Source organism: Orbicella faveolata, unplaced genomic scaffold (assembly GCF_042242905.1).
Source record: "Orbicella faveolata isolate gen_17 unplaced genomic scaffold, um_ofav_v1 contig_26, whole genome shotgun sequence".
NCBI lineage: Eukaryota > Metazoa > Cnidaria > Anthozoa > Scleractinia > Merulinidae > Orbicella > Orbicella faveolata.
The window spans coordinates 4969828-4982437 of record NW_028301554.1 but is presented as its reverse complement, the minus strand read 5'-3'; the positions used below and the strand labels follow the sequence as shown (position 1 = coordinate 4982437).

At 36.5% G+C, this 12610-nt stretch overlaps 2 protein-coding genes and 1 long non-coding RNA gene across 7 annotated transcripts in view; 1 reads left to right on the top strand and 2 right to left on the bottom strand.

The window, feature by feature from the left end:
* The window catches only part of LOC149107771 (uncharacterized), a 33295-nt gene extending 28680 nt beyond the window's left edge, over nt 1-4615 (bottom strand). Inside the window, exon 1 of the mRNA XM_089295842.1 lies at nt 4592-4615. The gene's annotated coding sequence lies outside the window, so the exon portion shown is untranslated. The remainder of the gene's footprint in view (nt 1-4591) is intronic.
* Nucleotides 1-12610, bottom strand: part of LOC110046343 (uncharacterized) — a 39191-nt gene that overhangs the window by 12070 nt on the left and 14511 nt on the right. For 4 of the 5 annotated variants that reach the window (XM_089295872.1, XM_089295871.1, XM_089295875.1 and 1 more), the window contains 4 exons: nt 3643-3719; nt 3332-3388; nt 1505-1577; nt 72-148 (listed from right to left, as the gene is read on the bottom strand). The gene's annotated coding sequence lies outside the window, so the exon portion shown is untranslated. Of the gene's footprint in view, nt 1-71; nt 149-1504; nt 1578-3331; nt 3395-3642; nt 3720-12610 lie in introns of all 5 variants that reach the window. The other variant, XM_089295873.1, reaches the window with a different exon arrangement.
* LOC149107770 (uncharacterized) lies at nt 6877-11836 on the top strand. The gene is made up of 2 exons (XR_016209103.1): nt 6877-7044; nt 9914-11836. It is a non-coding gene; the product is annotated as an uncharacterized LOC149107770 (long non-coding RNA).

Here is a 12610-nt window from a genome sequence, read left to right as displayed (position 1 = left end):
CCAATGTAAACTCTAGATCTTGTGTATGTGCACGCTGCTAGTCACAAATAGCTTACAGTTTATAAACTTACCGTGTTCAGTTTGTCAGTCTTCTCTTAAAAGTGAAACCCAAAGTGATAGAAACTGAAACAGCACTTAGGGTGTTTCCCTGCAAGACAATAGGACGTCCAACAAGAAGTCAAAACAAATTAAAATTAAAATAAGTTTAAAACGTTCAGCCAAACAATCGAATAAAAACATTCGAAAGTAAGTTACATTTCCATTACCATACTTTGTTGAATACTGACGGTAAAGACTTGTAGCTGTCAGAGCATATTGGGTTTCTTAACATAGCTAATATTCAGCACAATGGATTTCTACTAGACAAAGTTCTTTCAATTGTTGTCTGTTGTTGTTCGCTCTTTGGCTTACCCGTGCATAAAACACAATAGGTGTTAACTCAGTTCTGTCTTATAAGTTAACCACCAGAAACGTTTCGGTTATCTAAGTAATACACTGTTAAAAGATTTTTCACAATCCTGGACCTTCCCATCTAAATCATAGCATCTTTGTTTGCTCTTTTAAAACATCTAGGGCTTAGAAACCACTCCAGTTTTTTTTTTTTATTAAACTCTGTGTCGACTGATTAATATAATTTATATTCCTCGATGAAACAACTAATGAAAGCTATTTTTGCCATCGTTTTGTTGTAAAATATGGAAGACCGTGGCTTAAATTTTCGTCAGTTTTTACTTTGTGATGTACTTTGTCCGATTTGGTCGATTTCAAACTCTCGTTTTCCCATGGTAACAAACGTCAGAACTGACAGCGTCAAACACTTTGTTGTTAACTAGCAAACGGCGGACTAAGTTTGCATTTAACCGTCACTTAATGATGGTCTGAATGTCCTGGCTATCATAATCAAGCTCTGTATTATTCTAACTCGTGAAGATAAAAACCAGACTATGCAAACTGAAGTTATTAGCTTGAGCTGTGCTTACTACGGCGGAACTTGCTTTGGAAAGTGAAACTACGAAAATCGCTTGAGGGGCTCTCAACATTTTGATGAAATACTGATTATCATAATACATTATGCATGGAGTTTATAGGTGCGATATTGAATGCGGGATACGGGATTAAAATATCTTGGCGGGAGGAGCATGCGCTTATTTCAACCAAGAAATGCGAGATAGATTTGATATCGAGGGGCGGCGTGTGGAATGAAAAACAGCAAAACACGGTTACTCAGTGACTGAAGAAATTAATTTACCTTTCGGTAATGTTTGTAAACACTAATGAGTTAAAGAGTAGGGGTTTTTAAAACAGCTTGCCAATTGCGTTTCGATCACACTAGCGTCATATATTACTAAAACTGACTCAAATTAGTCCGTAACTACATGTCTGTGGCAGGCATTACTGTTTCAAATTCTCCCAGGTTCTTTCTTTGCGTTCAAAAAGTTTATCGACTTAATGATTCCAGCCTACAATGAATAACAAAGTAATTAGAATGTTTATTTATACTCACTGGTTTTGGTGAGTCGACCAGAATGGAACCAAATTGAATAGGCGTCAATAACAGGACCTTTTCCTCTGAAAAGCTGAAGAGAAGGAAAGTTCAGCGAATTACTACTGCGCAAACGATGCTTCCAAACAATTATTCGCGTGATTTAACTTTTCGCGTGACTCAATAATAGCTCTTACAACAAGAAGAAAATAAGTCACGTGTTTCATGCAAACCTACCCCAGTGTAAATTTAAAGTAATTAGCATCAACTATGCTTGTTATATTTGCACTCAACGCTATTAGTCAAAAACAGCTAACAGTTTATAAACTCACGGCTTACCGTGTTCCGATTGAAATGAAACCAAAAGTGAGACAATAGGTCCAATATTAAGTCAAAACAAACTGAAATTAATATATGTTTCAAAAGACAATCTAATAAGAACATTGGGAAGTAAACTACATATTTCTCTATTTCTAGTCTCTATTAAATACTGACGGCTTGAAGTCCAATAGCTTTGAAAGCATATTTGGGTGACAATAGCTTATAATCAGTGAAATGGTTATCAAACTAGACAAAGTTCTTTGTCTGTTTTTCATTCTTTGGCTTAACCATGCATAAAACACAATAGCTGTTATCGTATTGCGTTTTATGTTTCTTATGGATTAACCAACAGAAACATTTCAGTTTTATGCAATTAACGTACTGTGTATGATCGCAAAACGAAAGATTAATCACAGTCCTAGACCTTCCAATAGAAATCTTGGCATCTTTGTTCGCTCTTTCGAAGTGTCTTGCGTGAATTAAAAGCCACTCTAGTCTACTATTAAATTCTGTGTCGGCTGAAATAATAGCCGGAATCTAAATTCCAAGCCGTCCTGTCATAGACAGACTGAATTACTCTGAAGAGAAATAAGACAACTAATGAAAGCTACTTTTGCCATCATTCTGTTGTAAAATGTGGAAGGCTGTGGAATAACTTTTTGCCAGTTTTCACTTTATGATGTACTTTGTGCAAATTGGTCGATTTCAAACTCTCAGTTTCCCATGGTAACAGACATCAGATTTGACAGATCCAAAAACTTTGCTATGTAAAAGCAAACTATGAAGCTTGCAGTTTTTCATTACTTTATGATTATCTGAATTTCGTGGCTATCATAATCGAGCTATATATTATTCTAACTGGTTAAGATAGAAACCAGAAGATACAAAGTTAGCTAGGGTTGTACTTTACACGGCGAAACTTGCTTTGGAAAGTGAAACTACGAAAACCGCTTAAGGGGTTTTAGCTATTTCAAGGAGACACTGATTATCATATAACGTCCAGCATGGATGATGTATTTCGAAGATTCTGGAGCGTCAAAATATAAGCTTGGTGGGAAGTACAATGCGGAATACGGGATACTGGATAAAAATATCTTAGGCTGTGCAGAATGTGCTCATGTCAACCATGAAATGCGGGATAAATTTGATTTACGGGCGGGATGTGGGATGCAGGATGCGGGATGCGGGATGAAAACCAGCAAATCAGGCCTACTAAGTGACTGAACATCTACCTTGAAAGCCCTCATGAGACAAGTGAGCAAAAGGTTTTAAAACGGCTTCCCAGTCGCGCGGCCATCATTTGGTTTTTAGTCACAACAGCGTCATTAACTACAACTGGTTTTGACTAGTCTTTAACTACATGACTTAAGAGTTAAAAGTAGTTAGTGATTGCGGTCAACATTACGGTTACAGATTCTCCTGGGTTCTTTCTCTACGTTCAAAAAGTAGATCGACTGTGAACAGTTTACTTAAAGATTTCAGTCTAACAAAGAATATCAAAGCTATTAAAATCTGATTTATACTCACTGCTACTGGTGAGTCGACCAAAATGAAACCAGACTGAATACGCGTCAAAAACAAGACCTTTCCCTCGGAAAAAAAGAAGAGAAGGAAAAGTTAAGCAAATTATTACTCCGCAAACAATGCTTCCAAACAATTATTCGCGTGACTTAAATTTTTGCGTGACTCACTAATAACTCTTACAGCAAGTAGAAAATCAGTCAAGCGATTCATGCAAACCTCTCTCAGTGTAACTTTAAATATTACAAATAAGCTTTACTTGTTATATGTGCACCCAAAGCTATCAGTCATAGACAGTTTACAGTTTACAAACTTACCGTGTTCAATTTCTCAGTCGTCTGACGAAAATGAAACCAAAATTGATAGAAACTGAAACAACACTGGGGGGCTTTCCCTGCAAGACAATAGGAGGTCCAATAGGAAGTCAAGACAAATTAAAATTGAAATAGGTTTCAAATATTGAGCAATAAAATCAAATAACATCACTCGAAAACAAGTTGCATTTTCCTATTCCCATTCTTTGTTAAATACAGACAGTAAAGTCCAATAACGTTAAAAGCATACTGGGTTTTTGACCATAGGTAATAATTATAAATGAAATTGGTTTTCAAGATAGACAAAGTTCTTTGTTATATGTCGTTTGTTCTTTGGTTTAACGGTGCATGAAACACAATGGGTGATTACTCAATTCTGTCTTATAGATTAACCAACAGAAACGTTTCGGTTATGTAACTTATGCACTGTGTTCGTTAGATTGTTTACAGTCCTGGACCTTTCAATATAAATCAGTCTTAGCATCTTGTTTGATATTTTGAAGCTTCTCGCGCTTAAAAACAATTCTGGTCTACCACTAAACTCTTTGTTATGTGATTAATGAACTTTGAGACATTCTTCGCCGGTTCCTATCATAGACAGACTGATCTGACTTGCTCTGAAGAGAAATGAGACAACTAATGAAAGCTACTTTTGCCATCGTTCTGTTGTAAAATTTGGAAGGCCGTTAATTAACTTTTCCTCAGTTTTTACTTTATAATTTACTTTGTACGATTTAGTCGATTTCAAACTGCTGTTTTCCGGTGGTAACAGACATCAGAACTGACAGAACCAAAATCTTTGTTCTTAACTAGCAAACGGTGGACTGAGCTTGCAATTAACCGTCACTTAATGATGGTCTGAATGTTCCGGTTATCATAATCAAGCTCTATATTATTATAACTCGTGAAGATAAAAACCAGACGATGCAAAGTTAGCAAGAGCTGTGCATACCACGGCGGAACTTGCTTTGGCAAGTGAAACTACGAAAACCGCTTGAGGGGTTTTAGATATTTCAGGGAGACACTGATTACCATAATGCGTCAAGCATGGAAGATGTTTTTCGAAGATTCTGGAGTGTCAAAACATAAGCTTGGCGGGATGTGCAATGCGGAATACGGGATACGCGATAAAAATATCTTAGGCTGTGCAGAATGTGCTCATTTCAACCAGGAAATGCGGAATAAATTTGATATTCACGGGCGGGATGCGGGATGCGGGATAAAAAAAACCAGCAAATCAGGCCAACTAAGTGACTGAACATCTACCTTGAAAGCCCTCATGAGACAAATGAGCAAGAGGTTTTAAAACGGCTTCCCGATCGCGCGCACACCTTTTGGTTTTAGTCACAACAGCGTCATTAACTACAACTGGTTTTGACTAGTCTTTAACTACATGACTTTAGAGTAAAAGTAGTTAGTGATTGCGGTCAACATTCACTGGAAAAGTTGAAAATTTCCATGCACATGTCAATTTTAATTTATAGTATGTAAATCTTGATTTACATTCTTTGTAAATTACAATTTACATGTTAGGGTTTTGTAAAATAAAATTACAGGAAATTTACAGCTTTTAGTACAGGATGTAAATGTTCTGTAAATAGTGATTTACATTGTCTTTGTCGACAATGATCATTTGAAGAACATGTAAAAACCTGTAAAATATTTTACGCACTTTTACAGTATCTGCCTTTGTAAAAAACATGTAAATTGCTTTGGTAAACCATGTGAGAAACGTGTAAATAATTCAACCGAATGCTGTAAAAAGTCTGGAAATGTTATGTTTGTAACCCTGTAAAAATCATGTAAATGAAAAAAGGGGGCGTGTAAGAAACATGTAAAAACCATGTAAATGAAAAAAAGGGGGCCTGTAAGAAACATGTAAAAAAAATGTAAATGAAAGAAAGGGAGCCTGTAAGAAACATGTAAAAACCATGTAAATGGAAAACCTAGAAGTTGCACGGGTGCGGTGGGGGGCTCTAAATAGCCTGTTAAAACATGTAAATTAAAAAGGGGACCTTGCAAAGGCTGTGAAAACAATTTAAATGAGATAATGGGGGCTTTTCGAAAACCTGTAAAGATCACCTTAATGTAAAATGGAGACCCTTAGAAAAAAAGATCTAAATTTAAGAGAAGGCCTGCTTAAACCCTGCAAAAACCATGTAATGGAAAAGTGGGCTTAATTAATATAACTCTGGTGTAACGGTTCAACCAACGGAGACTGTTCAAATGATGTAAATTCCAAGTTACCGAGAGGTTCGCGATCCTCTTGTAAACGGTTGGTTGGATTTTGCAAAGAAATAAGTGATAAGTTACCTCGCCCAGGGTAAACTTAGGGGAAGGAGGGGGGGGGGGGGGTAACCGAGAACATATAAACGGGACCTTTTGAAGGCGCCTAAAGTTAAAGTGTAACACCGCCGTAAAGCTCCGTAAATCTTTTACGTTGAAGCATTTGAACTTCTCTAAAGTCCAAGTGTGTGCAATAGTGTGCTTTAAATTGATGTTGGGTTACAAGGTATGTACCAAACTAAATCGCTGCATTGATCGACACCGCATTAAGCTGTCTTCTTGTGAACTTTCCGCGCACCCACAACGACAAAATAAAACTAGAATTGTTACTGCACATGCAGGCGTCCCAAGCTTGCGTCTCTAGAAAAGAGAAAAATTAGTTCTCGGACACGTACGTGTTTATTCATGAAGGTCCATGAAAGCGTCACGTGTTGTGTGAGTTCAAGACGGAAAGAGCCCTGGTGACCGAGTTTGAACTGACGCGGAGTTAGGTTAGGCAGGGAACCGACAGGGACACCCAACGACCGTTTTCTCTCGAATGCTTTTGAACGCTGTTTTAGGCTATCTGGAGTACTTTCAAAGCTCTGTAGGTTAATTTTAGGTTGCACTAAAAAAGATTTATTTGTTCGGTTATTCTAGAGGAACTTGAGTATTCTCGAACTTATTAGGGCTTTTTTGTCCATTTCCCGAAAACGTTAGGTCTTATCGCCTTTCCGAAAATGATAGCTGACTTTTTTTCTGTACCCAAAATGACATTTTCTAACAATCCGAAAACAACAGACATTAAATTTCTCATATCACGAAAGTTCGAGGTCACAATTGTGCCCCTGAACCGTTGAGAATGAACGAAATATCATCGATTTAGAGCGTTAAATATAGCAGCCTTGTGAGTGCCCGATCTCCAACAAGCGGGAATCAGCGGTCTTCATGTTAGGTACCAGGTTGTCTCGGTTCTCCCGCCATGTTGGGCAGTTCGTTGGAACTTGCATCGAACTCGAGCTCTGTTTTAGCGGGCCAAAATCCACTCTACCTTCGCTTCGTCACCGTGCACGGTTTCAAGGCAAAGTTTTCCGTTACCCAGAAGCTGAAGATAGCGATTACAGGCAACAACAACAACAGGTAAGCAAGTTTTGCATAAATTGAACGAGTAGAGTAAAGTAACGTCAAGATGCATTTCGTTTTGCCTTTGGTTGTGAATGTGTCATTATCAACGAGAAGTTACATTGCTTGTGTAATCGACTTTGGTGATGTTTACTTGCCGTGCATAAAGAGCTTTATGATCTGTTATTATCTGTTCTCGATAAAAGAGGAAGAGCATGCGACATTTGTTATTGGCTTATATGCACCTTATGATTCCTTCTGATGCATGCTCTTGTAAGGTTATGTTGCCCTCTGATGTGAATGCTAGTAAGCTAAAATGTAATGTGCCATTTTCAGCAGAGAAATTTCTCTTATGCTAGTGTAAGTATTCTGAAGTTACTCAAGTGTCTACAGTTGTACCTACATGCAAGTTACAATATGCTGTTATACACAACTGTACATGGACATTGCACTCACTGGTACTGATAGTAAGTTACATGTTGTGGAATTTCCTTTCACAAAAAAAAAAAAAAAAAAAAAAAGATACTTTATAAAGAGGTATACATGTACCTCAAACTGTCATGAAAACTACACAGGACTTGAAAAAAAAGGAGGAGTAACTTGCCCAGGCAGGAAAATCTACTTGTCTTGTATGACACAGTATAGTCAATCGATTATTCGATAACAATCAATAGAGATTAGTCAGTGATATCAGAAATCAATAAAAGGATTCATCATGAGTAATCGATTGTGATCAAATTTTCAATAAGCATTATCGATTTTGCTGATACTAGCTTATCATTTAAGCAACATTTAATAAGAAAGAAATGAACAAAAGATATAAAGTGAAATATGAAATCGTGAATACAATTGCAGAAAAACATAACATTGTATCTTGTAAACAATATTTTGCTGGCATACATGTATCGGGACTATGTTTTGGGGGTCTTTAGTAGTGCCTTTGAAATCTACATAAAAACGTTAGAATCAAGCATTGTGTTGAGGGACACAGTTTTTCTACAGTTTATGTGAACGAACAAAGAGAGACCAACTTTCAATTGATTCTCTAATGACTGATAAATCTAGTAAAATCAAATTGATAACTTGAAACTTCTCTAGCATGTGAGTATGAATTTCTTTCAATTGATTGATGACACTGATAACACTTACATTAATTTCAATTTATTGATTTATATCAATTTATGGATCGATTTCAATCAATTGCCTTACCCTGGGATGACCAGACAGCATTTTAGAGCCCTGTTACAGCTGTACATTTTACTTGTACGAAATTGGGCTCTTACCAAAATAATACATGTAGGTTTCATGTGTCATGCATCTGTTCAGTAGTAGCAGGGCAGGAAAAAAAAATTGTAAGTCACTTGCCCAGTGGGCCAGTCAATTTTAGTTTTCATTTGCCCCTACTTAAATATTAGTTGCCAATGTGGTGGCCAGTAAGGAAATCAAAGGACAAAAATTTAATGCAAGCAAAGTACGCTCAGATTCCTAACTAATTCTTGCTTTCAGCCTAATAATTAACTAATCTTTAGGTCTTAAGTTTTGAAATGGAATGACTGGAAATTATCATTTATCAAGCTGGCATTTTTAGTCAGACTCACAAGACTACTGAGGCTACATTGTAATTTCACTTGCCCACCGGGCCACTGAACTTCTATTTTCACTTGCCCAAGAGCAAAATTTACTTGGCTGAGGAAATCAGGCCTGGGTTTTTTCCTGCCTTGAGTAGATGACAGATAACATCAAAATGTGGTAAAAACAAGAAATATTCACATAAGCCATTGCCAGAGCGTGTCACAGAATCTGTGAATTTTTTAGCCAAGTGTGTCACTGATGTTCTTACCACATTTTGTTGTCTTCTGTGATCTATTACTGAACAGATGCACAACAACATGGAATCTATCTGCTTTGTAATACATAACAAAGAAACAAAAACAAATGTTTATGACATTATCTGTACCTCTGTCCACCAATAGAGCATAAGTACATGTAAGAAACAATCAAATTGTGCCTGCAAATAACTTGACTTATTATTTAAACATTGTTTGATAGGAGTTTGATTTATTGTGCATGAATATTACAGTGTAGAAGATAGTGAACGTTGAATATTTACTGCCACAGATTTTGAGTTTAGTTCTTCTACATCCTCTGACATTCAGTGCCTTCCAATCAGAGGTGCAAAGTTTTTGTCACACAGCAGCTACAGATGTAGATGTAAGATCTGTTTGATTGATGAATATTCAGGGCTCGAAATAATGGCTGGTCAACGGGCAATGTCTGGCCAGAATGGTGACTTGACCGGCCAAAAACTTCACTCGCCGGTCATGTTGACCAGTCATGTCATGTTGAGACGGTCACGTTGTTCATTCTTGAATAAACAATGAAATCCCCAACTGTAAACCTGAGAGTTTTAATCTCTTTTTTATTATGACCCCTCACGAAAATATACACCAACGCATATCTGTTCGAACGGCTAAAGACCATTTGCTTGCTGTTTGTCATGCGTTCAAGATCGATAGGAATGCCATTCGAGCGACTGGGGTTAAATCCGTTCAGAAAAATATTAAGCCAATTTTTAAACAGTCTAGCAGTGACTGGAACAAACAAATTATATTTGTGGGTTTAATTAGTCTAACATTACGTGTACTTGATTTTTTCATAAATATCTTGACCAGTCAGAAACGAGATGTGACTGAGCTAAAATTACTTTGGCCGGTCAACATGACCGGCTACAGTCCGATTTCAAAGGCTACAGTATAAATTGGAATGATAAGAAACAAAATAATAACTCCAGTGTAAAATTCGCTGATTGATATCATACACAGAATTTGCTGATTCATACAGAGACATAACTTATGTTATTTAACGAAATGTTTTATGTTACTTGTAGGATGAAGTAAAATTGAGAGTGGTCAATACATGCATACTCCTTGGCTTTGATGCTTAATCAGGAAAAAAGCAGCAACTGAGAAGTCTACAGTACTTATGACTCTATAAGGGGTCCAAGGCCCATTTCTTGAAGGCCCCAGAAACTTTTTGGGCCCACAAAGCCATCTTTAATTGAGCTGTGTCTAAAAACTAAGAGCTGTATATGCCTGGAACTTCTTGTGTGAAGGAAACCTCTGTTCATATTGAGAATAAGCAAATAAAACAGCTCTGTGAGCATAAGATTTCAGATTTTGGTATGGCTTTCTGGGTGCAAAAACTTTTTGGGACCTTTGAGAAATGGGCCCCTGGTGCATTACAGTCTAACATGGTGACCTTCAACACTTTGATATGCTCTGGAAGCTTTTTGGCATAAATTCAACCACCTTAAACATTTTTAATGCTTTGAAGTATCACCTACCTGTGTTAGTTAATTAGCATTAAATTTAAATATTTTAGATTGCTAGGTTGATACTTATTGTTCAATACAGCAGCTACAAGATTTCATCGTAAAAAGAAAAGGCTATGTTTACATACATGTAGTACCAGAACAACAATTTATTAACTTATGTTGTGTTATGGGAACTACGAATTGTTTTTTGTTTTGTTTTTTTGTTTTTTAAGCACAGTGTTTTATCACAAAAAAAAGTAAAATTTTGGATCTTCACCAGTCTGAACATTGTTTACATTGAATGTTTTGTCAGGGATGCAAAATGTTTGTACTGTTTGGATTCCGTACAGTTTTGGAAAAAGAAGGAAACTGTGACTTTGTAAACATAGCCGAAAAGATGTCAGAAGCCTTGTTTTATGTTATGCAATGTAGTATTCCTTTGGGATGAATGTTTTTATGATGAATTTAAAATGTCAATCACTATCTTGTGGTTTTTTTCTTCCCATTTTCTGTTATTTCAAAAGAACAATTCACTCTACGAAAAAAGTTGCTCAATACTTGACACTTACATTGCAGTAATTTTCATAATGCAGTAAGTCTGCATACGACCCACGTGGCCCAACAGGCTGGAGCTTATCCCGCTTTCTGTAGCAGGAAGCGAGTAGGACTATTTCTACTCCCCCTGGATGAGATGCCAGTCCATTGCAGGGTTACCCCACCATTAAATTTGCTGATACCCACTTATACACCTGGGTGGAGAGGCACTGAGAGTAAAGTGTGTTGCCCGACAACACAACAGAATGTACCCACCTAGGGCTTGAACCCGGACCACGTGATCAGGAGTTGAGTGCACTACATGTAACTAGGAGGCCATCGTGCCTCCCACATTTTTCATAATAATTATTAAAGCTAATTTAATCCTACATTAATTACTTAGTAAGAAAAAACAGTTTATTCATTCATTTTATGACAAAGGTATTATCATTATTACATTTGACTTTGTGTATTTAGTATAAATTTAAGACAGGTATCCATTTGCAAACAATTTTAATTTAGTAATACACCTAAATTGCAAAATTTTTCCTAGTTGTAGCTGCCAACAGTATAGTTCTTCATCATTTTATTATTTATGAATTAAATAGAGCTGAATATGACATGGTTTCGCACAATCTTGAAAAGGTCTTGAATTTTAGTAGTCTTCTTGAAAAGTGCTTGAATTCGGTTAAAGGAGCTCAGTCGTGGTATTTTGAAATATTTTGGCCATGCACAAAATTACATTTAAGTCGTCTTGTTATGGATACAAAGGAAAGAAAACATGTTTTATTTGTCGTAATGTATACATTGTAAACGTTATTCAAGGCATATACAAACTATTTGAATTTTACTGAGTTTGTACTGATTGCAATAAATTTCTGATTCTGTATAAATTTGCATATTTTCTACTATTATAATTAAGGTCAACAGATTTGATTACAATAAAACCGTACATTCTATGCATTTTTCTTCAAGTTATGTTATTTACAGGCTCCCTTTTTCAATTTCCAGGTTATTTACAGGCTCCCTTTTTCGATCTACATGTTATTTACAGGCTCCCTTTTTCAATTTACAGGTTATTTGCAGGCTCCCTTTTTCAATTTACAGGTTATTTACAGGCTCCCTTTTTCAATTTCCAGGATATTTGCAGCCTCCCTTTTTTAATTTACAGGTTATTTACAGGCTCCCTTTTTCGATTTCCATGTTATTTACAGGCTCCCTTTCTCGATTTCCATGATTATTTACAGGCTCTCTTTTTCGATTTACATGTTATTTACAGGCTCCATTTTTCGATTTACATGTTATTTACAGGCTCCCCTTTTCCGATTTCCATGTTATTTACAGGCTCCCTTTCTCGATTTCCATGATTATTTACAGGCTCTCTTTTTCGATTTACATGTTATTTACAGGCTCCCTTTTTCGATTTACATGTTATTTACAGGCTCCCCTTTTCCGATTTCCATGTTATTTACAGGCTCCCTTTTCCGATTTCCATGTTATTTACAGGCTCCCTTTTTCGATTTACATGTTATTTACAGGCTCCCTTTTTCGATTTACATGTTCTTTATAGGCTCTCTTTTTTGATTTCCATGTTATTTACAGGCTCCCTTTTTCAATTTACACGTCACTTACAGGCTCCCTTTTCCGATTTACATGTTATTTACAGCCTCCCTTTTTCTATTTACATGTTGTTTACAGCCTCCCCTTTTTTATTTACATGTTATTTACAGTATTTTG